The following is a 26,792-nucleotide window of genomic DNA, read 5'->3' on the forward strand; positions in this document are numbered from 1 at the left end:
TTAGGGGAGTGGACACAACACCTGCATAAATATTAGTTTTACCACTTTATATATGATGTTTAATATGTCAATTTTTCCATTTTGTATATTTTTGTTTTGTATTGTTTGTATATTCCTTCAACCGCTAGGGGAATAAATTTGCATTTCGTAAATAAACTTATAATTAAAAACCGATAATTTCACATGTGAAATAAACTCGATCATATAACTCCACTGTAGTCATTCAACAAAAAATGTTGTCAAGACGTTGTTAATAACGTTGAATCAAAACAATTTCTGAAGGCGTAGAAAAAGATGTAGTTCCGTGCGCTTTTAATTTATTTCCTTTAAAACACATTGTCAATGTAATAACACAAATAGCTTATAAAAGAATTCAAATATAGGAAAATAATCAAATTGGCATATTAACAAATAATTTAATTTTGGATGTAACGCGTCTTCTGATTGGCTGACGTTATTTTGTTATGAGCCCATAGACATAATTTAGTCATGTGACCGTGACGTCATCAACGTTTTTTCATGGTTTTCTACGGTTTAAAATAGAATTCAGAATTAAATTATAAGAAATGACTGTAATATTTTTTCTGTCTATTCGAAATAACATAAAAAATGTGGTGCACACTGTTAAATAACCCGCTACACGCGTTTTTCAGTGTGCACCAAATTTTTTATGTTATTTCTTCATAGACAGAAAAAATATTACAGTCATTCCTTAAATAGTTTTTTTTCTAATCTTATCAACATATATAAAAAAATATAATACACTTGACGCATTGATGCTGTTAGTCGATTTATTCGAATGTCGGATAACCGAAAACCTTAACCTCTGCTAACTGTAAATATTCCGGGCCTTTGATGATAGTCATTTTGACAAAACGACCGCCTTTATACCACCCTTTGCACTGAAATACCAGATGCTCTCCATCATTACCGGGTCCAATGAAATGCGCACACATCGACATATAATCAAGGCGTGGTCCAACGGTTATATCAAGATCATGTAGTCTATTGCCTGTAGAAAAGAAAATATGATCTTGCATTCATCGTTTACTTCAAGCTATCAATTTGTTAAAATATTATGCATATAATAACTACACGATTAGACGTGAGATGATATTAATGCCTTACGCAAGGTTAGACTGATAAATTCTGGAAAATAATTAAGACGCAAAAAGGTAAACGGCGTTAAATAAAGTATGTTGGAAATGCGTCAAAAGGGTGAAGTTCACTGTCATACGGAGTGATTTGATCGTGTGTGGTTTTTTTTTTTTAAATCTATCGGAGAGGCAAAACATACCAAAGAGACATTCAAACGCATAAGTATAAAATAAACTCACAACGCCATGGCTAACACAGAAAAGACCAACAGACAAACATCACTACACTGAACACAGCATAGAAAACTAAAGACTGATCAACACAAACCCCACCAAAAAATGGGGGTTATCTCAGGTGCTCTGGAAGAGCAAGCAGATCCTGCTCCACATGTGGCACATGTGGAAATCTATAAAATAGACATCTGATTCACCCTGTTTAACGGTATCTGAATAAGTATGGCTTATCGTTAACTCTTTAAAGACAAAATAAGTCTGAGGTCAGAGGATGAATGTTGTTATCCGTTGTGTCTCGTATTTATCTAATGTTGTGACGATTCAACTCATTAAATGTGAACCATTAAATGTAATTCTCATTAATGATGCACCCATACAACTATCGATTACACGAATGCAGTCACGTTGATGATTTCTATTGTAGTTGAAAATTAACAAGCAATCGTATGGAATTACAGTATAAGGAATAATTTCTATCCATTATTGCGGTAAAATGCACATATGAACTAATTTTCAAATAAACATAAAATTACTAAAAGTTGAGATTTTCGACTGACAAGCATTTTATTCTGCGAATATTTAAAACATTGAGACAGATGAGATGGCCTTTAGAATCAAATCAGCAATGTTATACATTTTTCTTGAAATAGTCGGCAATTATTGGATTAAATCAAACACAGAGAAATCGTGAAGTAATCTATCTTATTATTATTAGTATTGACAATAAAATTAACGGTACCAATTTTCTTGCACCAGATGCGCAGTTCGACAATACATGTCTCTTCAGTGATGCTCGTGATATTTGAAATCCAAAGCTTATATAAAAGATGAAGAGCTATAATCCAAAAGGTCCAAAAAGTATAGTCAAATCCGTGAAAGGAATCAGAGCTTTGCATGAGGGAGATACATTCCTTAATTTATAATATTTTCTATCATTTTGTAACAGCAAATTTTAATAACACAAAAAATCCGTATTTTCATGCCAGTACCGAAGTACTGGCTACTGGGCTGGTGACACCCTCGGGGACTAATAGTCCACCAGCAGAGGCATCGACCACAGTATTAGTTATAACTCAAACAGAGGAAAAAGAATCAAAAGATATTTAAAAGTGCGACTTCTAAATTTAAAAATGAAAACAACACGTCAAACATTTCATGCGTCTGAACCACTTTTCTTGTCTTACATTTGCAGCTATCAACAACAGTATATAAAAATCATATAGAATTTTGTATCTATGATGGCACAAGCGCACAGTGTTTACTTTGTATCGTATAAATAAAATAAATAAATAAATAAATAATCTTTATTTCAAGAGGATGATCCCATTAGTTAAAACTAATCTTCCTGAGAGTCCTCAAAATAATAATAACATATTTATAAGTACATAGAGTATTATAAAGTTATATTATACACAATATACAATTGTATTTAAATAATAATGAAAAAGCATATTAATTTGCACAATTGATGAAAAATTTGTAACATTTTGTTTTTAAAGATACAAGTGTATTACTCATTTTTATTTCATTTGGTAAACTGTTCCATATTTGAGAACCTGAATATGTAAATGTTTTCTTTAAAAAATTTGTTTTTGGTTTTGGAAGAATTAATAGTTTTTTTTGCGCCCGTCCCAAGTCAGGAGCCTCTGGCCTTTGTTAGTCTTGTATTATTTTAACTTTTAGTTTCTTCTGTACAATTTGGAGTTTAGTATGGTGTTCATTATCACTGAACCAGTATATATTTGTTTAGGGGCCAGCTGAAGGACGCCTCCGGGTGCGAGAATTTCTCGTTGCATTGAAGACCTGTTGGTGACCTTCTGCTGTTGTCTGCTCTATGGTCGGGTTGTTGTCTCTTTGGCACATTCCCCATTTCCATTCTCAATTTTATTTCATCAGCTGAACGTACGTTATAATTTTGATTATCAGTAAAATGAAAATTTTCTTGTAAATAGTTAGGAACCATACCATTTAATGATTTAAATACAAATATTGCCTTTTGGTATTGAATGTGTTTTTCTACATTTAACCAGTGTAAACTATTAAACAATAAACTGGATGATGCATTATGTCAGCTTCTACTATAACCCTAGCAGATTTCTTTAATAACTTATTAAGTTTATTTATTCCACTTTCACAACAGCTTCCCCATATATTGCAACAATAATCAAATAATGGCAGAATATAAGCATTAAAATAGATAATACGTATATGCATGGGTAAATATTTTCGGATCTTTTGTAATAAATTGATTTTGTTTGATATTGTACATGACATTTTATCTATCTGCTGATTCCAATTTAGGTTTTTGTCAATATATAAACCAAGAAGTTTTTTCACAATCTACATTTTCTATTTGTTCATTTGAAATATTGATATCTAAACTGTTTCCAGTTGAACAAAGCCTTTGTTTCGAACCAATAATTATTGATTTACACTTTTTGGGATTTAATTTCATACAATTTTGCGAACACCAGTTTTCAATTACATGAATATCATTTTGAAGGTGGGAAGTTAACTGAAGTAAATTATTACCTTAGCAATGTAATGTAGAATCATCTGCATATAAAGGAGTAGGTCCAGTAAAACATCATTTTGGCCCCAAAATATAACGGTTTTACAAAATTGTTAAAATGTAAACTTTTAGTTATTTATTGGACAGTAGAATGCTTCTGCTACATAAATATGGGATTTTTTTGACAATACAATGCACATATTTTGGGTACTAGCACCATTAAGTCATGCTTAATTACTGAAATCTTCACAATTCTAGCATTTTAGTTAAATTTTAGACGGTTTTCGTGTAAAACTAAAGTGGCCGCATTCGTGTTCATCCTTAATATTGAAATGTAACTTGTATTTTTTGATAATACATAACATATATAAAGGTTGAGGATGAACACGGATGCGGCCACTTTCATTTTTGACAAAAACCATCTGAAAAATGATATTTTTCGGCATATTTGGTAGATTTTTCATATTTGAGCTTGAATTAGATCGTTTTAAATGACTAAATCAGTTAAAATCTTTCACATAAACTAATTGATTCAAATGAAATAGACACTTAAGTGTTTAAAAAGTGGTCAAAATCTTTCGTCAGATGAACCTGAAATTTGAGGCCAAAATCGGTCCTTACCGGACCTTCTCCTTTATTAATGAATGTTCTATATTAAGTGGTAAATCATTGATATATAAAATAAATAACAGAGGGCCCAGGATAGAACCTTGTGGTACCCGAGTTTTTATGCATTTAGTATTAGACATGACGTTATTGACCTTAACTTGTTGGCTTCGTTCAAACAAGTATGACTTAAACGAGTCTAGTGTACAATTTGAAACATTATAATATTCAAGGATTACAGGCATCGCCACTTTTAAAAATTGGGCAAACTCTTGCAGTTTTAAAAATACTTGGAAATTTACTTTTGATGCTTAGAGTATATATATATGTCAAGGCTGGTGCAATGACATCGCTGCACATACTCAAAATATTTGGTCCGACATCATCTAAACCAGTTGCTTTAGACTTGTCAAGTTTTTTTAAATACATGTTTACATCTAAAATACTCATTTCTAGTATAATGAATTTTTCACTACCCGTTTGTAACTTTGATTTTACAAATTTATTGAGTGCATCAAAACTGGCACCATTATCATTATTACATAATTTGTCATCAACTATACCTTCAGCAATATTTGTGAAATGCACATTAAATGTATTTGCTATATCAACATCATTTTGAATTACACTATTTTTATATTCTAAATGCGTGATATTATTATGCATTTTTTTAGGATTTATATTTTTGACATACTTCCAAATAGTTTTACTATCTTTACAATTTAAAATAGCATTTTGGAAATATTTTTTCTTTGCCTGTTCTACTAAAAATGTAACCTTATTACGCCAAATTTTATAATTATATATATCACCAATTCTGTGAAAATAATCTCTTTGGTGTCTAGCTCTATTTATATCAGAAGTCCACCACTCTGGTTGTTGGGTATTTTTCACCCTTTTAATTTTCGTAGGAGCATGTTTGTCTAGGGTGCTCAGAAATAAATTATACCAATTATTAGCTGCTTCATCAACATCTCCAATCGATTCAATGAGATAAAAAGGAGTATTTGTTAAATTTTCAATAAATTTATTTTTATCAAATTGTTTAAATGATCTATATTCTATGGACAAATGCTCCATTTTTGATATTTTGGGGTTAAGTTTTCTTGTTACGCAAACAGGATAATGATCACTGACAGCATAACTAGGCACCTTTACTTCTATAATATGGTCTACATCGGTCGTATATATATGGTCTATGGTAGTTGCACATTTATCTGTTACTCGTGTCGGTTTATGTACAATTTGTTGTAAGCCATACAAATTAATACAAACCTTCCATTTTTGATTTCCGACAACTGTATGATTTATATATGAAAAGTTTATATTAAAATCTCATAAGAGTATAATTTCTTTATTTTCTGCAGACGCTTTATCTATTTCTTTTTCAGCTGAATCAATCCAAGATTGAAATGAACTCGGTGGACGACGATAAAAAATGCCTATTAAAATTTGGAAAGTTTATATTATCAATGTCTTTTATATTACATGAACATTGTATGCTACTACATTTATCACATAACAGATTTAAAATATAGATATATATCATATGCTCTTCAACTTCGTACTTTATTTGGCCTTTTTAACTTTTTTGGATTCGAGCGTCACTAATGAGTCTTTTGTAGACGAAACGCGCGTCTGGAGTATATACAAAATTTAGTCCTTGTATCTATGAACAATGACACTTTATTGATGCAAGAAGTAAGTTCAAACATTACCAGTTGACCGTATCAAGTTTTCACATGTAGCACTTAGCATTGAGATATATTACTCAAAATGTTATTTAGTTAACATTATAAACATACCATAATCTGCTCTGTTTATAATTTCAATCCGAATAATGTTGTAAATGATTTCCAGATCAACCCACAAATAGGGTGATACATTTAAGTCTGTATGTGAAATTGTATGTGTTAAACCATCAACTGCTTTAAATGAAGGAAAGTCAAACTGTGCCGTTGAGCTTTGTTGAGTGGGCTTTCTAAGTGCCACATTTTCAGGAATTTCGTTCGGTAAATTAAAATCTGAAAATATAATTAACCAATTGTTTATTATGATAAACATTTTTAAGTAAAGATCGAAAAAATGTGTTAGGCAGCAACCATTTGATTTTCTGGGGGGGGGGGGGGGGGGGGGGGCTATGGTTTTTTTTGGAAAAAAAAGTTTGTTTCCAGGTTTTGGTGAAAAAAATAATTTGTTTTGGACCCTGAGAAAAAAAAATTGTTTGTTTCACCCTCAGCTGCCACTATATGTAATGCTAAAATTGAAAGAAAAAAATTGTTTTCGGTTTGTCGCTAAAAAAATAGATTGTTCTTCGCCGAAGGCGGAAAAAAAAGTTTGCACAGAAAAAAAAACCATAGCCCCCCCCAGAAAATCAAATGGTTGCTGCCTTATAGGGAAACATTTTCAGTTCACATTCTAAGATGACGGTTCCTTCTTTTGAAATTTAATTCAATACTGTAACCAGGCATGTTTTTTTCTTAACTAAATAATAAACGCTCACAATTAGAAGGCAAAAAGACTAAAGGATCCTCAAAAGATTAGATTGACCTCTGTTTTTACAAGTGACTATATTTGTAAATGTATTTACTCTGGCAAGGATCCCACTTGTCTAATATGAATCGTAGATTAGATTTCATAGTGTAGCTTAAATGGTGTATATGCAGGGTAAATCGCACATCCTAAAAAATGAGGATAATGGCAGACATTTTGCCTTGCAACAGGTCATCTACGGTGCCCTTCAAAAGGTTGTTGCAATGTTTCTTAACGGGCGGAGAGCATGGCACGCTTTATACACGACCACCGGGTTTAACGTCCCCATTCTGACCGGACGATCTGCGTTCACTGTACATCCAGAACAACCAAACAGACGCCCAATTTTGACAAGGGTTTCATTGTCAGTCTGAAGAAGATCCAAGAGTCACATGTGTATATTCCCCAGTCACCCTTGGGGATAAATGCTACGATAAAAAAGTAATGAAATTGTAATGAACCTAATAATGGACAAAAAGTATGTCATAATATTATACATGTATATAATTTGATACTCATTTTGATTAATTAGTGTCCATCGCCTGCATACGCAAGTAAATCAAGACAGTTAGTGGGTTTGATTTCTTATTTTTATTTGTTAAACATTCTTTCCCCGTGTTTGACATTTTTAACACAACAGTAACACGTAAAATATGCAATTGTATGCCTTGAAAGGCTCAAATATAGAACTTTCAAAATATGTTCCAGAGTACACGTAAAACTTTCAAACACTGTTTTGAGATAGAACTGTCGAGAAAAGATAAAAAGTAGAACTGTATAAAATTGTCAGAATGTTTATTCTAAGATAGAAGTGACATAAGCACAGATCTAAATGATTTAAATAGGAACACCCCCCCTAGTCATGAGTTCGAACATATAAGTTTCGCGAGACGTCATGTGATGTTTATCCTGTAAGGCATTTGTTAAATAAAAAGATTCAGTAGCAAGAATAGTCAGATACGATCTTGGATAGTTAGTGCCATTATTGTTCCTGTTGAAAAATTCATTTGAATCAAACGTAAATTATCAGTTCTAAATAGAAATGCACAGAGATAAGGAGAATACATTTCTCATAGTCTAGTATCCATTGTAAAAAATAGTACTAAACTGTATAATACATGTACAGTTAAATGATTGGATTATTCAGTGACCTTATCATTTTCTTATAATTTTTAATTGATTTGACCTTATCATGCTTATCAAACATTATGACATTTTACAATCGTGTGAATGAAAGCAACAACTTTTACAAACGTTCAAATCATATCAATTCATTGAGAAGACAAATCAAGGAAAGTAACTAATACCGAGGGAATCGCATGGACTTCGAAAGGTGCGGGAACAGGTTCACCGACTTGGTAAGAGTTTCATGCTATTCCTGCATCCTACGTCCTGCAATTCAATCGTTACCTAACAATCAGGAATTAGACATTATCGCTTAACTTACAGAGAGGACGACTATTCTGGTATCGAAGGATGTAAGTCGCAAAAACATGTTGCGAGTGAGTTTAAACACATATATATCGTTTCTTGCATGATTTTTTTTTATTATTATGTTAATTATGTCATACGCTAATAACAGCTGTATATACAATTAATAGAAATAAATTAAATGAATAAAAAAAAAAAACATTGATTTATATTAATCAATCCATTGATTGCTTTGTTTTTAATTGTTGTTTTGTTAAACCTACTGAACATTGGTAAGTGGGATATTAATTTAAACCGGGAGTTGCGTTTCTTTTTCGATGTGTCCATCAAATGTACATTTTATTTGTCGTTTTGGAAAGGCACGGAATTGATGTCAATGACGGTCGCTTGCGTTATGACAGTCCCGTTGAACCTATGTAAGTCACAAAACATTATATTAGTTTTTTAAACTTTTTAAATAACATGTAAATGTATTTTTTTTTTAAATTTGCTCGTTTTTAAAAGTGAAGTATTAACCTTCTGTTATTTAAAAACAGATACTGCAGTTAAGTCATCCACATATTTTAAGCTCCCAACATGTTTATGTAATTTTACTAATTTTAATAAACAGCAGACAGGGAGGTTAACAGATATCTGGGTTTATACGTTCCTAATCAAGGTAAAAAACGTGTTAAGGACGCATTCAATTTTAAAATGTTATTTTCATTTTAGCACAATGGGGACAAGAAACAATTTGACTATGCTTTATTTATACTGGTATCTATTAAAAGGTTTCATACGTACCATCCTTTATACAAATACTCTTGTTATTCTTTAGGCTTTCACAAATTTCATCTGTGCTGCAGGGATTTCCTACACATGGATCAAAAAGGGTATTCTGAAATTTAAATAATTATATTACTTTAATTAAAGTAAGACAATTGCCAACTTATTTTTTATTAACATATGTTTCTTTAGACATTAGACATTATAATTTATGATATGCATCCAGTTTTGTGCCAGATGTTTATATTAATTGAAATTGTACCTCTGATATGTTTAACCTATTGGACTTATTATTAATTGAATGAAAAATGAAACAAATACTTGATTTATATGCACATGTTTCATACAAAAAATATGAAACTAGATAATTATTATGTTCATGTTGATATTGAATCAAATTTGTGTGATTGATATTCATCAATGTAAAACTAGAAATATATCGAATTAATTCTAACAAGGAATTAAAATTCATATTTAAAACATTAATGTTAAATTGAACCAAAAAACACAAAAGAGTAATCCAGCCAAGGTATACCTGATAGGCAGAAAGGTTTAAGAAATTTTGCATTTTCTCTTTAACTTCTTTTTCATTTTAATATTCGGTATAACAAGGTAAAAGGAAACAGCAAAGACATGTCGAGACAATATAACTAAAGTTCATTTTGAGGGTCATAGTATAAAAGAGATGATGAAGGTACCAATAGATCATTCACAAGTTAAGAGAAATTGAAAAAAGTTATTGCAAAAAACGAAGGTCGACGACAAGACATCGAGAATAAAAAACTGAGCAACACGAGTCCAACCGAAATTTTGGGTAATAAAGTAACCAAATACACTGATGAAATGGTGGTTATGCATTGATTGATTAATATCTAACGTCACTTTCAGCCCTATTGGATATTTCGTTACGGTCAGTTTTTAGTAGTGGAGGAAGCCCTAGTTCCCAGAGAGAGCTAGGAGAATTGAAAATCATAGTCAATTGAGATTGGAATCTAGCGCGCCTATACTACCGCGTGCTACTGATAAACATTTCATACGTATACAGTAGTTCGACTACTAAAAGACCATTCGGCCACAAAGGCTGTCTGATTAAAGTAGGTGTATTTTTTTCCACTCTTATATCTGTTGATGTACCTATGAGTAGATTTCTTATAGAAACATCATGAACATTACATTAAAAGATGACACAAGCAAATACAGATAAAGAGTCTTGTTTCGATCTATGATGTTTGCGAAAGAAGAGCAACCTGTAAATTAATGATTTATGCATCTGCCTTCTGAGTGTTAACCCAACAATAATATCATATTTTTTTCAATTTTCAATTCAATTCAATTCAAAGTTTTATTGCCATATAAACTTTACAGTTTGTGACATATAACAACAACAAAAACAAATAAAGACAATAACTAAGTAACTCAATATATATACACAAATTCAGGTAAATATTAAAGGGTCCCCTGTCTTCAGTTCCATTGACTTTTTTTTTATAAAGGATCCTAGTTTATTCACTTGTTTTGGTGTTGATGGGTTAAGTATATATATATAACTTTGTCATTGTCAGTGAGATTAGCAAATGAATTACTTTCTCTGTTAATACAATTAAAATATGTTAATCTAATATTAAAATTATGAGAACAATTTATTAAGAAATGTTTCTCATCATCTAGTACTTTGCATTTTTTGCAAAGTCTCTCTTCGCGAGGAATTTTAAAATGCCTTCCTTTTTCAATTAATAATGAATGGTCACTGATTCTAAGTTTTGTAATTAATTTTCTAAATTCAAAGTTTGGGTTAGAGAGGTAAGGTTTGATCAATAGATTTGGCTCAAGTCCTTTATAAAAAATTAATTTACTTTTATTATCAATAGATTTCAACTTATCCATCAACAGGTTGTTGTATGAGTTTATTTGGGGTTTAATATAGCTTTTAATATTTTTTAATTGTTTTAAATTATTACAGGTTTTTAGTCTATCTATATCAATGTGAGATTCAGAAAGAATATCTTTTGCAAAAGTGAACCATGAATAGGAGCCACTAGAATCCAAAGTTTTAGTTAATTGAAAAGATTCATGTAATAAGGGATTCAAATTTGAGGTGAAAAGCCTTGCTAAATACATAATAGTTTGGGTTTTTATATGACATTCAATAGGCAGTCTTCCCAATTCGTTCCTTGTACCAAAATTTGAGGCTCTCTTGTTAGTGCCAAGGGTAAACTTGCAATAACCAAGATGCAAGTTTTCTATTGGAGTCTTGTCAATAAAATTAAATGGGTCCACATTTTTTCCAGACACCAAAGCTCTTTTTGTAGCTTTGAAATATGTTATATATGAGTCCAAATATGTTGCTTCAGAATTATAAGTTAATATAGGTCTCACTAAGGTGTCAAACTTATTTGACACTCACACTCTGATAGGAAGACTGCCAAGAGAATTATTATATGTTTTAATAGAAAACAAAACCTTTTTTGCCTTTTTTGTTAATTCAGCTGTACTATGACTGAGATTACCATTTGATTTATTGATTGATTGATTGATTGTTGGTTGCTTAACGTCCAGTGGCAAATATTTCATGCATATTCAGGACGAGAACAAGTTCACAATAAATACAATAGGTAGGTTGTTGTGATAGAGGCCATCTAGGATGATGGTCGGGGAAATTTGGACTGCCACTAGAAAATGAGGGTATATTGGATAGGGACAGAAATTTTGCCATGCAACAGGCCACCTACGGACCCCTCAAAGAGTTGTTGCAAGGGTTCTTAACGTGCAAAGAGCGTGTCACTCTCTTTACACGAGGCATCGGATTTAACGTCCCCCTTCTGACCGGACGTGACTGCGAACTTGATACATCCCGCACAGCCAAACGGACGCCCCACTTCGGCAAGCGTTTTACTGCCGGTCGGGAGAAGACCAAGTGACCATATTTCTATACCCCAGTCACCCTTGGGGTGACCATTTGATTTAATCAGCAGACCCAAGTAAGGATATTCCATAACATTCTCTATTTTTTTGTTTTTATATACAAGTATAGATGTTTCAGGCTTTTGCTTTGTTGTTGAAAAGACCATACTTTTTGTTTTATTTATGTTTAGAGAAAGCTGCCAGTTTTCACAAAACATGGAAACTTTATTTAGACTATTTTGGAGACCCTCCTTAGATTCTGATAGTAAAAGCAGATCATCAGCAAACAGGAGGGAGCCTAGTTTACTATTTATAAGCTCCAATGGACTTGAGTTGTCATCTTCCAAACCTTTAGTGATATCATTTATAAAAATATTGAACAAAGTAGGACTTAATTAGTCCCCTTGTTTCACACCTCTAGTAATGTCAAAATAGTCAGAAATGTGATCTTTATATTTTAAAGAGGATTTTGTATTTAAATATTGTTGTTTTATTACCCTGTAAAAAGACTTTCCTACTCCCATTTTGCATAATTTATATAGAAGGGCTGTCCTCCATACAGAGTCAAATGCCTTTCTTAAGTCAATGAAGCATGCATATATTTTTTTGTAATTTTTGTGTATATTGAGACATGGTAGATACAAAGTGCCACTGTTGTATCAATACTATATAATAATAGAGCAAGAAGAATTGCAAATAAGCATCGATGGTAAAATCGAAAATACACGAATCTGCCGAAATATTCTAAGAACAGTCGTACAATCTATGAAAAACAATAACGAACGAAACAAGGTCTAGGCACGAACTGTGATATCAGGTTGCTGTGCCAATTTATCAGATCTCCATGGTATAAAGAAATGCTAATTTCTCAGTATATTATATACTGAAATGAAATCAAATGTTGCAACTGCTAATAAACGGACTTATTTGTTTACATTGTGTTAACAAACATAGTTTTAATATTTTGTCGTTATTATGTGATATACAGACATATAGTGGTATTAGGAGGCATGGGTCTAAGGTTTAGTGAATGACTTACTTCTAATTATTAGAGGTCGGTCTTTAAAAACGTGTCACGCGTATCATGCACGTTGACGTATACGCATATGAATTTGTACAAAGACATATTATATGATCTCGAGCTTTAGACTATTACACGTTGTGTTAATTTAATTTTTTTTTTTTAAATCGAAATGGATATTATTCAAAACAATCAAACATAAACTTCAAATATTTGCGATGATGGTGTTTTGCAAAAAAGGGCGTCTATCAACGACTCCCGCATGCTCTCGAAAAGAAGCGAATATAGGGCAGAGACACGAAGTTCGTACAAAATCTTTTTATAAAACACGTAAATATATTGCAAGAACTTAGCTGAATAAACACAAAAAATAAAATGGACTACATATATACATGTATAACGAGCTATGCACATTGTTCATTTGCGATCTTATCAAAAATAAGTAAGAGAAACATAAATTAATTTCATTTGTAATAATATTTTGTGATATTCATGTGTAGAAAAGCTGATAATCTACACGTGTGTGAGGAGTAGTTATCAAGCTTGCTTTGGTCTGTAAAAAATGTCATAGGCCAAGTTAGGGAGGTGAAAAAGCCAGTAACAGAACGATAAACAGATAATCAGGTTTTGTTCGTATAGATCCCTTAAAATATCACCCACTGAGGACACAATTTGATTCATATTCTAACATGACATCCTTCAAACGCCATTGTAACCGACTGTGGTAAAATATGAATATATTGGTTGGGCTGTACCGATCGTACTCCCACGTCATATGCTTTTTATACGACCGCAAAAAAATTTGCAGTTGTATATTGGTATCACGTCGTCAGCGTTGTCCGAAGACGGATGGTTTCCGGATAATAACTTTAGTATAAGTAAACAGAAATCAATAAAATTTTAACACAATGTTTATAACCACAAAAGGTAGCTTGGGATTGTTTTTGGGGGTTATGGTCCCTAAGGTTTAGGAATTTGGGGCCCAACAATAGCATTTATCTAGTGTCAGAACAATAAGTTGTGTATAAGTAAGTGTTCTGAAATTGTACCACAGTGTTTAATACCATAAGTAGAAGGTTGAGATACAGTTTAAGGGTTATGGGGCAAATAGTCTAGGAATGAAGGTCCAAAAAGGGGCCAAAAACAAACATTTTATAGTTTCAAGTCAATAAATTGGATTTATCTTTTTTTGTCCAGAATGGTTGTTGATTCACCTAAAATCAATGCTATATATAATCTTCTTTGAAAATTAGAGTTATCTTTCTTTGTCCAGAATAGAAGTTGAATCAACTTAAATCAATGCTATATACAATATACAATGCAATATTCACTTTACTACCAACTGATAAATTAAAGCAATCTTTACCATTCAGTGATTACAAGCACTTTGATTACCATTCTAGGGTTATGCCCCTTTACAAGTGGAAAAATTGAAGATTTTTTTTAGTTTCTGTTCTCTTAATTTAAGTTTGTCGAAAAAGAACTCAATTTGCAGCTCATAGTTTACATTTTCTTTATATTTTGCTGTGTCAAAATGACCTAAATATTAAATGACAGTAAATAGACCCAAAAATGGTATATCACATTCTACACATGAGATTTTAGCAGAAAAGACTGCCATTAGAGTATTTAACCATTGCGATTTTTTAATTTGATCTCATCCACTAATTAAAGTCGTTTAAGTAGAATATTTAATGTAGGTTTGTCCACATTTTGGAATATATTAATACATGTATAGAAATAATGTTGAGTCTGTTCCTAGATGCCTGAGATAGACTTCAATATTTATTATTTATTGAAATACATGGAATCATCTTTCAAAAAAGTTTTATTCTATGGTAATGTATCCCCCTTTTTATAAGTTACATTGTTCACCTTATTTCAAAACCGAAGCTTGAATGTAGTGTTCATACTTGCCCCAACTGTTCAGGGTTTGACCTCTGCGGTCGTATAAAGCTGTGCCCTGTGGAGCATCTGGTTGTTATATGTACAACAAGCAAACATCAACCCACACCAAACTGAATGTAATTGAAAGACATCTAGAGGTCAATATATATACAGGCTCGAACAGAAGACAGAAAAAGGAAAAATATAGTGAATTTTGGAGAATTTATATTATTACATGTACATGCATTTGAAATATTTAAGATGTATTGTTTTATTTTTTTTAGTTTTAGGTTCCACCTAGCTACCATTTTAGAAAACTGGGATTTCAATACGATAAAAAAAATCATGTCTTTTCAGGACTTCTGTATCCAACCATGTAGTATGGAATGTTATTGAGATATGGTTTTGGTCGAGGGATGTTCATGAAGAACCTGTAGTACAAAGTATATCACTGGATTTAGCTCTTTGTCTAAGTGTATTATTAAAGTACTTTGCTCTGAGCTCAGTTCATTGTTATGCAATTCATTCTTTGCAATTCATTGTTATGCAATTCATTCTTTGCAGTTCATTGTTATGCAATTCATTCTTTGCAGTTCATTGTTATGCAATTCATTCTTTGTGAAATAAAGATTTGACAGACAACTCTCATGTACAAGGATTTGTCAAAGTAGTATCACCTCTATGTATAATGTAAGTATTAGGGAGATAAAAGCATTCTATTTCGATTTGAACCAAACATAAGATGTCTATTGACCAAATTTAGAAAAAGAACAAATTTAACAGACAATACTAATCCCGCTACTAGCAATATGATGCTAGGTTGTTTTAATACATCTGTACTGCCTACTGATGACTCAGTCCTGAGTGTAAATGGTCCTTCAATTATGTTAAAAAAAATTATAAGGCCTATCTAGCCTAATCAATTTCTAAAACAATATTTCATTGTACATGTTCAACATTCATTTGTTTATTTCTTAATTTGTGTGAATTAACATTGTTACAGTAAATATTAATTACTACAGTTTCATACCAGAACAAATACTGTGTTGGTACATGTATCAGTTATATTTGTATCCATATAACAAAAAAAAAAAAGGAAAAGGAAAAATTTTGCAATACCTTTCGAATACTATAACTTTTTACATATTTAGACATATTGAGACTAATTAAGTAGATGTTGATATATTATAAATATTCACTTGACATGCTTGAAATTCTATCAGATTACTTTTGGAGCAGTCGTGAGTATTTGAAGCATGCTCACAAAGGTTCTTTTGGTGAAATCATTTTCATATTGGTCAAAATTGTTCTTTACTTCGATGAGCTTTGGAGGAGATATAATCAAAGAATTAATAAAAATCAGCATAGAAGTTCCTAGCTCATCTAGCCCCAAGCATCATGTCAGGCATTGTTGTCATTACTAAAAACCAAAAAATGTATTCTAATTTGAGGAACAATTCGACATTTTAACAAAAAAAAAAAAATCTTATGATACTGACGATCCACCACAAAGTAATATAAATAGAACCATACAAATAGTAAGCAAATACATATAAAAAAGATGTGGTATGATTGCCAATAAGACAGTTCTCCACAAGAGACCAAATCGACACAGAAATTAACAACTACAGGTCACCGTACGGCCATTAACAATGAGCAAAGCCAATACCGCATAATCAGCTTTAACAGGCCCCGAAATGACAATGTAAAACAATTCAAACGAGAAAACTGATGGCCTTATTTATGTTAAAAAATAAACGAAAAACTAATATGCAACACATAAACAAACGACATCCACTGAATTACAGGCTCCTTATATCATGTTCTCAAATCTAGATATCATCTCGCATTTAGAAAAAAACATGTGAAAAAATGAACCTATTATGTGTTGCTCTCCTAGCTACAAAATGTATCCAAAATCAAAGATGTAGAACATATTCTATCATAATCATTTGGTAACTAATGCAATTACTGTCTCCTCCATGCCCGTCTTTAACATAAAAAAATTAAATAAATAACACTCCTAATGCTTAGATTGGTTGTCATCGTGCAACACAGTTAATAAAACATATATATGAAATTCAATTAATTGATTATTTTGATAAAATATTTAATCTATTTTTGTATGCATTTAGACGTGGACATGGATGTCAGACCACACTTCTCAGAGTGTTAGAAGACTGGCGAGAAGCTCTTGATAAAAACCAGTACATTGCAGCAGTACTAATGGATCTTTCTAAGGCTTTTGACTGCCTGCCTCACAATATGCTAGAAAAATTATCAGCATATGGTTTAACCCGCAATGCAGTTGCTCTTTTAAAGTCCTATTTATCTAATCGAAAACAGCAAATTAAAGTCAACAATGTTCTGAGTGGTTGGGCTGACACCCATAAAGGCGTACCACAGGGTTCGATACTAGGGCCATTGTTGTTTAACATATTTATAAATGATATTTTTCTTTTTGTTAAAAATGGTAGTTTATATAACTATGCAGATCACAATACTTTGTCTTTTTGTACTCCAGATTTCGATTTATTAATTTCAACTTTGGAATCTGATTAAAAAATACTTATTGAGTGGTTCAGGGGGAATAAAATGCAAGCAAATCCTGACAAATTTCAAGTTTTGACTGTTGGCAAAAAGACCTTTGAAAAGAACCCATCTATACATATTCAAAATTCGAACCTCACTTGTGAAAAAACAGTAAAATTATTAGGCATTGAAATAGACTACCAGCTAAATTTTGATGTTCATATCAGCTCAATCTGTAGGAAGGCATCACAGCAATTAAATGTTTTTTAAAAAACGTTTAGGCTCAGTTTTGGATAGACTTAGTAAACTTACTATATTTCATACTTTTATTCTTAGTAATTTTAATTTTTGCCCTTTGGCATGGCATTTTTGCACTGAGAAAAATTCCAAAAAACTAGAAAAGGTGCAGGAAAGAGCACTCCGTTTTGTGTATGAGGATTTTACCAGCTCCTACGGGGACCTCTTACTTAAAGCTAAGGTGCCCTCCTTGCAGATCAGACGGATAAGAACAATGGCTCTAGAAACTTTTAAAATTATAAACAACATAGCTCCTGTGTGCTTACAAAATTTGGTGAATGTCAAAAAATCTAAATATTCTTTCAGGTATGTAAATATTCTTGAAATTCCACAGGTAAAGTCAACCCGTTACGGTAAAAAATCGTTCAAATTTGCTGCAGCTACTTTATGGAACAGCCTTTCAAACCATTTCAGGACTGAAAACAGTTTTTCACATTTTAAAAGTCTTGTTTAGTCCTGGAACGGTTTGGAATGTCGCTGTTCTGCTTGCAGATAATTCTTGAGCTGTTTATTATGTATGCTGCTTTTGGTTGCTCTGGTCAAGCCTGTTTTTACTTCATTCGAAAATGTGTTGCTTATTTTTATTGCATGCTATGTGTGTGAGATTTCAACTTTGTATTACAGGTTGTTTTATATGTCATAATGCACTGTTTTTATATGTTTTTATATTCGGTCAAAAGCTCCTTAGAGCTTGTGTTGCTTATTTGTACTTATGCCGAATCAAAATAAAGTTTTCTTATCTTATCTTATCTTAAACATAGAACTCCTTTTGTCATAAGACACTGTTAAACATCCAAACATACTATCCACACTCACCTGTGTCCACACTTGTTTCATTTGTTATATAAATACATCAATTTTGAAAAAAACAACAACATCCTGAGTATCGCTCTATTCGTCAAACAACAATTTTGTTCTACGAGCGCATAAGTTACCACATAAACAAACGATTTTATCGTATTCACTCCTATCATACCTGTAAACTGTATTAACTTTTGCATATAAAAAGTTGGATAACATGTTCAACAAAAATCGATATTTCCTAATTGTTTTCATGTGAACTTCTCGTGAAAATTATATGAAATCAGTTCATGTGAACTTTACGTATTTATAAGCTTATTTAACCCAAAAGGAATATAATTTAAACAAAACAAATATTTGTACAACGAAACGGGAGAAAACCAGATATGCCATGCTATTTGCCCTGTTTCCAAAAATTAAGTCAGATACACAATTAAAAATACTAGCATTAGAAATTAATCAGTTGCCCATCTGCATTATTGAAAGTATATACAATATTAAAGCTCTAGACCACATACTGTTTTTTGGTAAATCTGCAGATGCGTATACGTCAACGTATATCATACGGTTGGTATGTCTATAAATGACCGACCTCTATTAACTATAAGTATTGTTAAAATGCTAGTTATTTTATTCGTTAATACGAGGGTGCTATTCTTCTTTCACGCAAGGCTTGTCAACATATATTTGTTCCACCTTGCGCACGGCCGACACTCGGCTAACCGAGAGATTGGTCGGTTAATCTATTTTGAGTATGCGGCTATATCGGCGGTTGGTCTGTTAATCGGGTTGGCTAAAGTCTGTTAATCAGGTGTTATCGAGAAAATCATTGAAAGTTCAGCATGTTTCATTGTATAACTTTCTAAATATATTTTCATCATAAAAAGTATTCATGTCTAACAAAACAATTCAATGTACTGAATTCAGTGGTGTAATTATTATTTTTCTAGCTTCGATGTACGATCTATAAAATAAAAAGGCGGGTTACTCATCAATAAATTTATACACATTTTACACACATAAAATGTACACAAAATGACACATTAGTTAAATTTACTTGCATTCAATATTTTGAACATCGAAAAAAGAAAGGCATTATGTTTGTTAACCATATTGATATCATTGTGTGAAAAATCTACACGAAAATCTGTATTTTGGTGACATAAATCAATTTTTTTTTAAAACCTGGTCTGTTAATGGGTCGGATGTATAAAACCCGGTCTGTTAATTGGTCTGTTAAGAGTTATGAATGGCAATTAAAGTATAATTTTATTGATATATGGGGTGTTATCGGATCAAATGAGTAGGCTCAAGACGAGTTGCTAAAATATACGAAAACAACACATGAGCAATGAAACATAACATAAACGGAAACAACACATGAAATTGAAAATTGATAAAAATGGTTTCAAAAAGTGTAATATTAAAGTAATATTAATTTCACCCAAGAATGATCACATATATCTTGTTGATTCTGCTTAATTGTCATGAATGACACAAATTTGTCATCTGGTCCGAGACCACAATTGTCGTCCCTTGATTTTCGTTGTTCCCAAATATAGTCACTAGTGTTGACAGTGGGTTACTTGCCATTAAGTTTTATATCCCTTCCAAATTTATTTCTCCATGCTTAATGCCTCAAATTGCAAGTAGGGGGGGGGGGGGGGGTTGAAATTACACTGTAAAGAAATTTGGGTCCAGAATTTTAAAGGAAAGTAGTGATTTGGTCCAGCTGAAAAAGGTTTATGCCCGCGTCACACTGTCCCGATTTTTACGCCGATGGCAACACGATAATGGAAATTTTCAAAATCGGGGCTGATCGTATCCAGATCGGGCTATTCGTAGTGCCATCTTTAACCATCTTTAACCATCGGCCACTTTTACTAGCCTTCGGGGACAACTTCGGGAAGGGTTCTAAATTTTTTAACATGTTAAAAAATCCACGAAGGTGCGCCCGATGTTGTGGGTTCGTATTGAGTTCGTATCACCATCCTCAATATCGTAATGTCACCGGGAATGCATCTTTGCACATCGTATTGCATTCGTGTTTCAATCGTTTCCATCGGACAGTTTTGACATTACGATGTCTACACGAATGAATCACGAAGATACCCGAAGGTCTTACGATGGCAACACGACTTCGTGAAGACCTCGTAATCCCGTCGTGTTGCCATCGAATAAAAGTACGAAGGCGACAAGATGGAACTACGACGGCAATAAATCCAGCTAAATGTAAGTTAATTTTCGCGCTAAAATACATTTAAAGTGCCATGCGCGATATGCACTGGTCAGTCCAATACGACAATTAAGAAAGACGTTCACAAAACATGGAGCTCATATTATATGATTCTATGAGAACAAGAAATGCGACAGCGTTGTTTCTATTAATTCAAATGGAACAAGAATAGCAGCTTTTACAGGCTCAGGATTTACTTTTTCAAGTAAAATATTATTTTTTGTCAATTTTTTTATATCAAGTTACATAATTAAAGGTGACAAAGAATTTAGAGTTTTTAATTTATATTAGACAATGTCGGAACATATTCAATTTCTTCTATTCACAACAACAACACGAAAAGACAAAAACGTTAGTTATGAAAAGAGCGATATGTTCAGGCCTTTTCCATCTGGATTGTTTCATATCATTGCATGCTGGGATTCCTTTAAATAAACGCGCCTCGTACACCAACACTGCAGGTACACGTATATAGGAAAACCAACTTTTTATTCATTTTTCTGATTTTTTATGTATCGTCTGAGTTGTTGTCACACGAATGTTTACTCCATAATCATTTTGTTTTCTATATGTCATATTTTGCCGCCTTTGTTGCTTTCCCCACATCCTTCCTTTTGTCTATATTATTGTGATATTCTCCTGGAAAGAGCTCTTTTTGAATAAAAGGGATCAACGAACCCATTACCTTACCTTTAAGATAGATCAGTAAACATGGGCATAATTATGGGTGATTATTCAGACTAGTGCACACATTTTACAGTTCAAACAAGGCAATGCCGAGCGTGGCATCCCCTCGTATGTAACATATTGTGAACAAATATGGACACTATATTTGTATATGACACATGCAGAAAATGGTAAATTGAATATGCATATTTGATACATAACCTATTTTTTTAGAAATCAACCAAAACATTTAGTAACTGGAAATATCTTTAATATTGTCTTTAGAACCAGCAGGTAAAAAAATGAGCAACCAATTTCCTGTGTATTATGCTATTTCAAGGAGAAAAAACAAGTCCATCTGCATGACCTTGACCTTTGGCCTTGAACGTAAAAAATGACAGATCATTACAAGGATGAACAATATACCAAATGTGGTTAAAATCTTTTGAAGCATATTGGTTTTAGAGTGTCCACAGGGGTGATATTGCCTTGTATTACAACTGCCACTGTGACCTTGACCTTTGAACTTTAAAGTCAATAGCGCTTAAGATATTCTTAACGAGTAACACCATACCAAGTTTTGAGCATTTTGGTTCTAGAGTGTCCATAACAATTTTATCTACACGCAACTTACATGTAGTAGGCGAGGGGATAATAAACTAAGTTTTATAAGAATTAGACAAAAAGATCGATTACCCGCCATGCATGGCAGACTTGTACAGAAACGATATGTTGTCGAAATTCTGTTCGTATTTTTAAGACATCGTATGGCCATCGCGCCATCATCGTAATCCATCGTGTAGCCTTCGTAATCCATCGTGTAGCCTTCGTGATCCATCGTGTAGGCTACGGCTGAGATATGAAGCTTAAATACCCGTCTTCGGTTAACCTTCGTATGTCCATCTTTTGCTATCGTATACAATTTCGGCACCATCGTATAGACTTCGTTATTCATCGTACTTGCTTTGGTCACTTTTTGGTATTTTAACGAGATCGGAACCAACTTCGTACGAACTTACAATTTTAGCATTCGGGTGTCCATCGTATATAAAAATCGGGACAGTGTGACGCGGGCATTAAAATTAGCACTTCGGAAGCTGTCAAAAGATTTAAAGACGCCCTAAACATAAAATTGTTCATATTTTGACTTAGAGCAGATGAAGTTTTCTATAATATTGATATAATTTGTCCCAAAAGTAGTACAACACACTGTAACAGTTTCTTTGAGAAAGCGCAGGTGGGATTTTTTTTATTTTCATTTATGTTCTAAAAGAAAAGCACTACGAAATAATTGTGGTCTCGGACCATCTACATTGGTAACCAGTATATAAATCAGAGATAAACGTCGTAATGTAACTAAACATCAGTAAGTAAAACATATTGGGATGACAAAATATGAAAAATAAAGAAATATTGGGTAAGATAAATAAATGTAGAAAAAAATGACACAACAATTTAAAGAATACAGAAATAAGCAATACCCCCATCCGGACCCTCGTGGTATACACGAGAATCTGGATGGAAACGCAGAATATAGAATAATATATAAGGACAGTAGAGAGTGATACATTGCTAAAAATGAGAGAAAAATAATACTTGTTTAAGAATACACACATGCAACACCGATGGCTGTTGAAACAGTAACGGATTGCGATGTACTTATATTGGTGACAAATTCTAGAAGTTTACATGCGGACAACTATGGTGGCAGGTTAATGCCATTTTGCGTTTAAGCGCTTTAGCGTTTTCGCCTATATGGCGAAAACGCGAAATTGCGAAGTCGAAAACGCGAAAACGCGAAACCGATTTCTCGTTTTCGACTTCGCGTTTTCGCGTTTTCAACTTCACGATTTCGCCTTTTCGCGATTTCGCCCTATAAAATATGAAAGGCGAAATCGCGAAAACGCGAAATGGACTTCACCGGCCTCCATAGACACTGTAGTTCTCCTCTGCACTTATAACCAAATGTAGCTGCATTCGCTCCTTTCCGTTTACTTCTTTAGAGTGATTTGTAAACAACATATGATTAAGTAATAGAAGAAAAGAACCAATTGGATGATGCTGACGAATTAGGGTTTAACGTCCAGTGACAAATATCATGTTCATATGTGAACGAGAACACGTTATATGTACCCTGTGTTGTATTAGAAAGACACTTTCAGTCGGAATTGAGAACGTGCTACTTCGAACAGACACAAAAATTTAGGCTGATTGAAAACGTCAATAAAAAATTCATGCATATTCCAGAGGCCAATCTATATCACGCTATATTGAAGTGACACACCCTTCAATAAAATGCAAAGAAAGTCAAAATAAAACTGCTCTTTCTAGGATACTGTGGCACCGTATTGTCATTTTTGTTTACTCAGGAACATCTCATTCTTAAAATTTTCAAGGGGAAAATATAAAGGTAGCAAAATTATTGTCGTGGCTAAATAACTCTTAACTGACACAATTTCAATTGTCCAACCCATTAACAGACTTTATTCCCATAATTTTCACTAAAACGTGGTATTATTCACGTTATTTTACAATTATGAAATATTTACTAATGTCAATTTATTTTTTAGAACCACAGTACTATTTTTTGTCCTTTAAATGATATCTAAATGTGTTTGTTTCGCCTTTTATTAAAAAAATTGCTATGCGTTTAAGCATAAATACTACATACTTGCGCGACGCCTTTTAGTTTTACTGAAAACTGCGCAGACCAAGAAATGTTTTTACAAGTGCAAAATGTTCTTTGATAGATATCATTTTGTCAGACACTTTTCTTTTTTTTTATTTGGTTCTTATAACATGCCAAAAATCTGTATATTTAATAGAGTTTAACATTAAATTAAGCGTTTTACTCTTAACAGACATATAACCAACCCGATTAACAGACCAATCGCCCATATAGCCGCATACTCAATATAGATTAACCGACCAATCTCTCGGTTAGCCGAGTGTCGGCCGTGTTGCGGCTCAGTGTTGAATGTTATCATTTCGTGCAAAGATATCACTAATTTAATAACCAATACTTTAACATGTTTAACAAGTTTAGTTCTAAATAATTAATTAATAGAGAGTCATGCTTCGCCTCTGTTAATAATGTTTTGATTGGAATAACGATCTGCTCTTGGAACAATTTAGTTGTATAGATTTTATTTAGCGATTTTATTACAAACCTGTTGTCATCAAAGTAAAGAATAATTGAATTAATTATCATGACATAAAGTTTATTTAATTATTGGTATTACACAACTCAGCATTCAAAGTCCAAAATTGAAAACTTCCTTAAAATCGGTGTTCAAATCTCTGACATATATACGTTTAATTCATTATCTTGCACGTTAAAAATCCGACCGAAATCAAAATTTTGTCGGAAGTATAGAGAGTGCTAATTTACTTATTGTAGCAAACGTCTACGTGTGTACATTTGGACCGAAGCTAGGGTCGTTGCTGGGAGTCTGACGAATCGGACCCCTCCTAGACGCAATACATTTGACCATGGATATACTTGAAAGTCTATTATAAAAAGCAGATTTCCTGAAGTGCACAATATCCAACACGTTTCAATCATCTTTTGTAGACGAAAGCACGTCTCGTGTACGAAATTTCAATTCTAGTATCTATGATTAGTTTATTTACAACCAATGGGTCGATGCTCCACTGCTGGTGGGTTTTTTTCTCCCCGAGAGTATCACCTTTCAAGTAGTCAGAACTGCTGTGATGACATGAATTATCATTGACATAGTTATTATTATCAATTAACTATGTTACAAAACTGGTATCTATGATAAGTTTTTTCAATACCCTCAGTAAATTAAAAAAAAAATAATTATATGACGAAAACCTTGGTTGCTGCTGGCATACACCCTTCATCTCTCTGCATTTATTGCATGTGATTAAAACTGTCCTCGGAAAAACAGTACATAGTATGAAGCATGTACTTTATATGCTAAAACGCAACAGGATTTGGTTTCGAATCAGTACATGCAATTTAATACGTGACCAAATGATTTCTCTGAAATTTTGAAAGTTTATTTTTTGTAATGTGTTAGATGAATTAATTTGATTTGAACTTACCCCTCTGTAATGTTGAATCACAACGTATTTATAACCGTTGTCATGTTGAAAGTACACTTCAGACAGATACTCTGGTTCCAGATTAATTTCGCATGTAAGATGGACCATGTTATAGTTGTAAGAATGGCATCGTGGTCGTCGGATACATTTTATGAAGCATGCTCTTGGTGATGTTCGTTCAAAAGAACTATAGGTGAATCCCTGTAATTTTGCATCCCTTTTATCTGGATAAATCGTGAAAGTCTCGGATTTACACTGCTCCGAAGATATTTGCAGAATTTTATAAAGTATGAATAGTAAGTGTCTGCGGTAGATCTCCTTTTGGGAAATACAAAGGTGCATTTCATTTAATAGCAATTGAAATTAATTCCGTTAAATTCTTCAAATATTTAAATCTTTCTATATCTACATTTCCCAATTTTTCAATTGAAACCACATTTTACATGTAGTCAAAAATATATATCGTTAGTGTCAAACGGATAACTAAATGTATGATGAATACGATTAAAAAAAATATCAACTTAAATGTATTAAAATACTCAACAGCTGAAGAAGCGCACCAACTACCATAACTTCTAAAGGGCCAACATTTCTGTTAATAAGGTTTTAATTTTTTTAAAGTACACATCTACATCGTTGCAAATAACACGAAAATGATATTAATTAACCAATGAGACAAATTAATGTTATGCTTAAAATTAACTACTATTTTCAAATTTTTTTGAAAAAAAAATAACCACTATTATATAGGAAACAGTTGTGCTTTATTTATGTTACTGAGCATATATCAATTAACCTTGAAAAACATCGTATGACATGATAAAACAGATTTTATTATAAAAATGAGTAAATATCAATAATCTGTAAGCTTAAAATTATTTAAACCAATACTTACTTGTGTTGTTTATTTCATAATAGAATGTCAAAAGGGTTGCCCAGAAATACCAAGAAATGAATGAGGTCAAGCTGAATTCTTGGAAAAAAATATGTCATGATATTTATGTGTTATTTCTTTATGATTGAAAACGGGATATAATTGGTTATGCATTGGACTACATGGCAGATATTGGCAAAAAAAAAAAAAACCCAAACCAAATAACAACCCATTTATTAAAATGAAACTGAAAATTATTTCTTTTTGTCAGTTTTTTTTAATATTTAAATTATGATATCCCAATAAATTATACACTAATATATATACTT

General features: G+C 32.5%; 1 long non-coding RNA gene across 1 annotated transcript; it reads right to left on the reverse strand.

The window, feature by feature from the left end:
* Window positions 1-26,051, reverse strand: LOC143074595 (uncharacterized). The gene is made up of 4 exons (XR_012977954.1): window positions 25,590-26,051; window positions 9,196-9,289; window positions 6,255-6,473; window positions 1-1,012 (listed from the first exon to the last, which is right to left on the reverse strand). It is a non-coding gene; the product is annotated as an uncharacterized LOC143074595 (long non-coding RNA).
* Window positions 26,052-26,792: the final 741 nt, after the last annotated feature.

Source organism: Mytilus galloprovincialis, chromosome 5, assembly GCF_965363235.1.
Source record: "Mytilus galloprovincialis chromosome 5, xbMytGall1.hap1.1, whole genome shotgun sequence".
Taxonomy (NCBI): domain Eukaryota; kingdom Metazoa; phylum Mollusca; class Bivalvia; order Mytilida; family Mytilidae; genus Mytilus; species Mytilus galloprovincialis.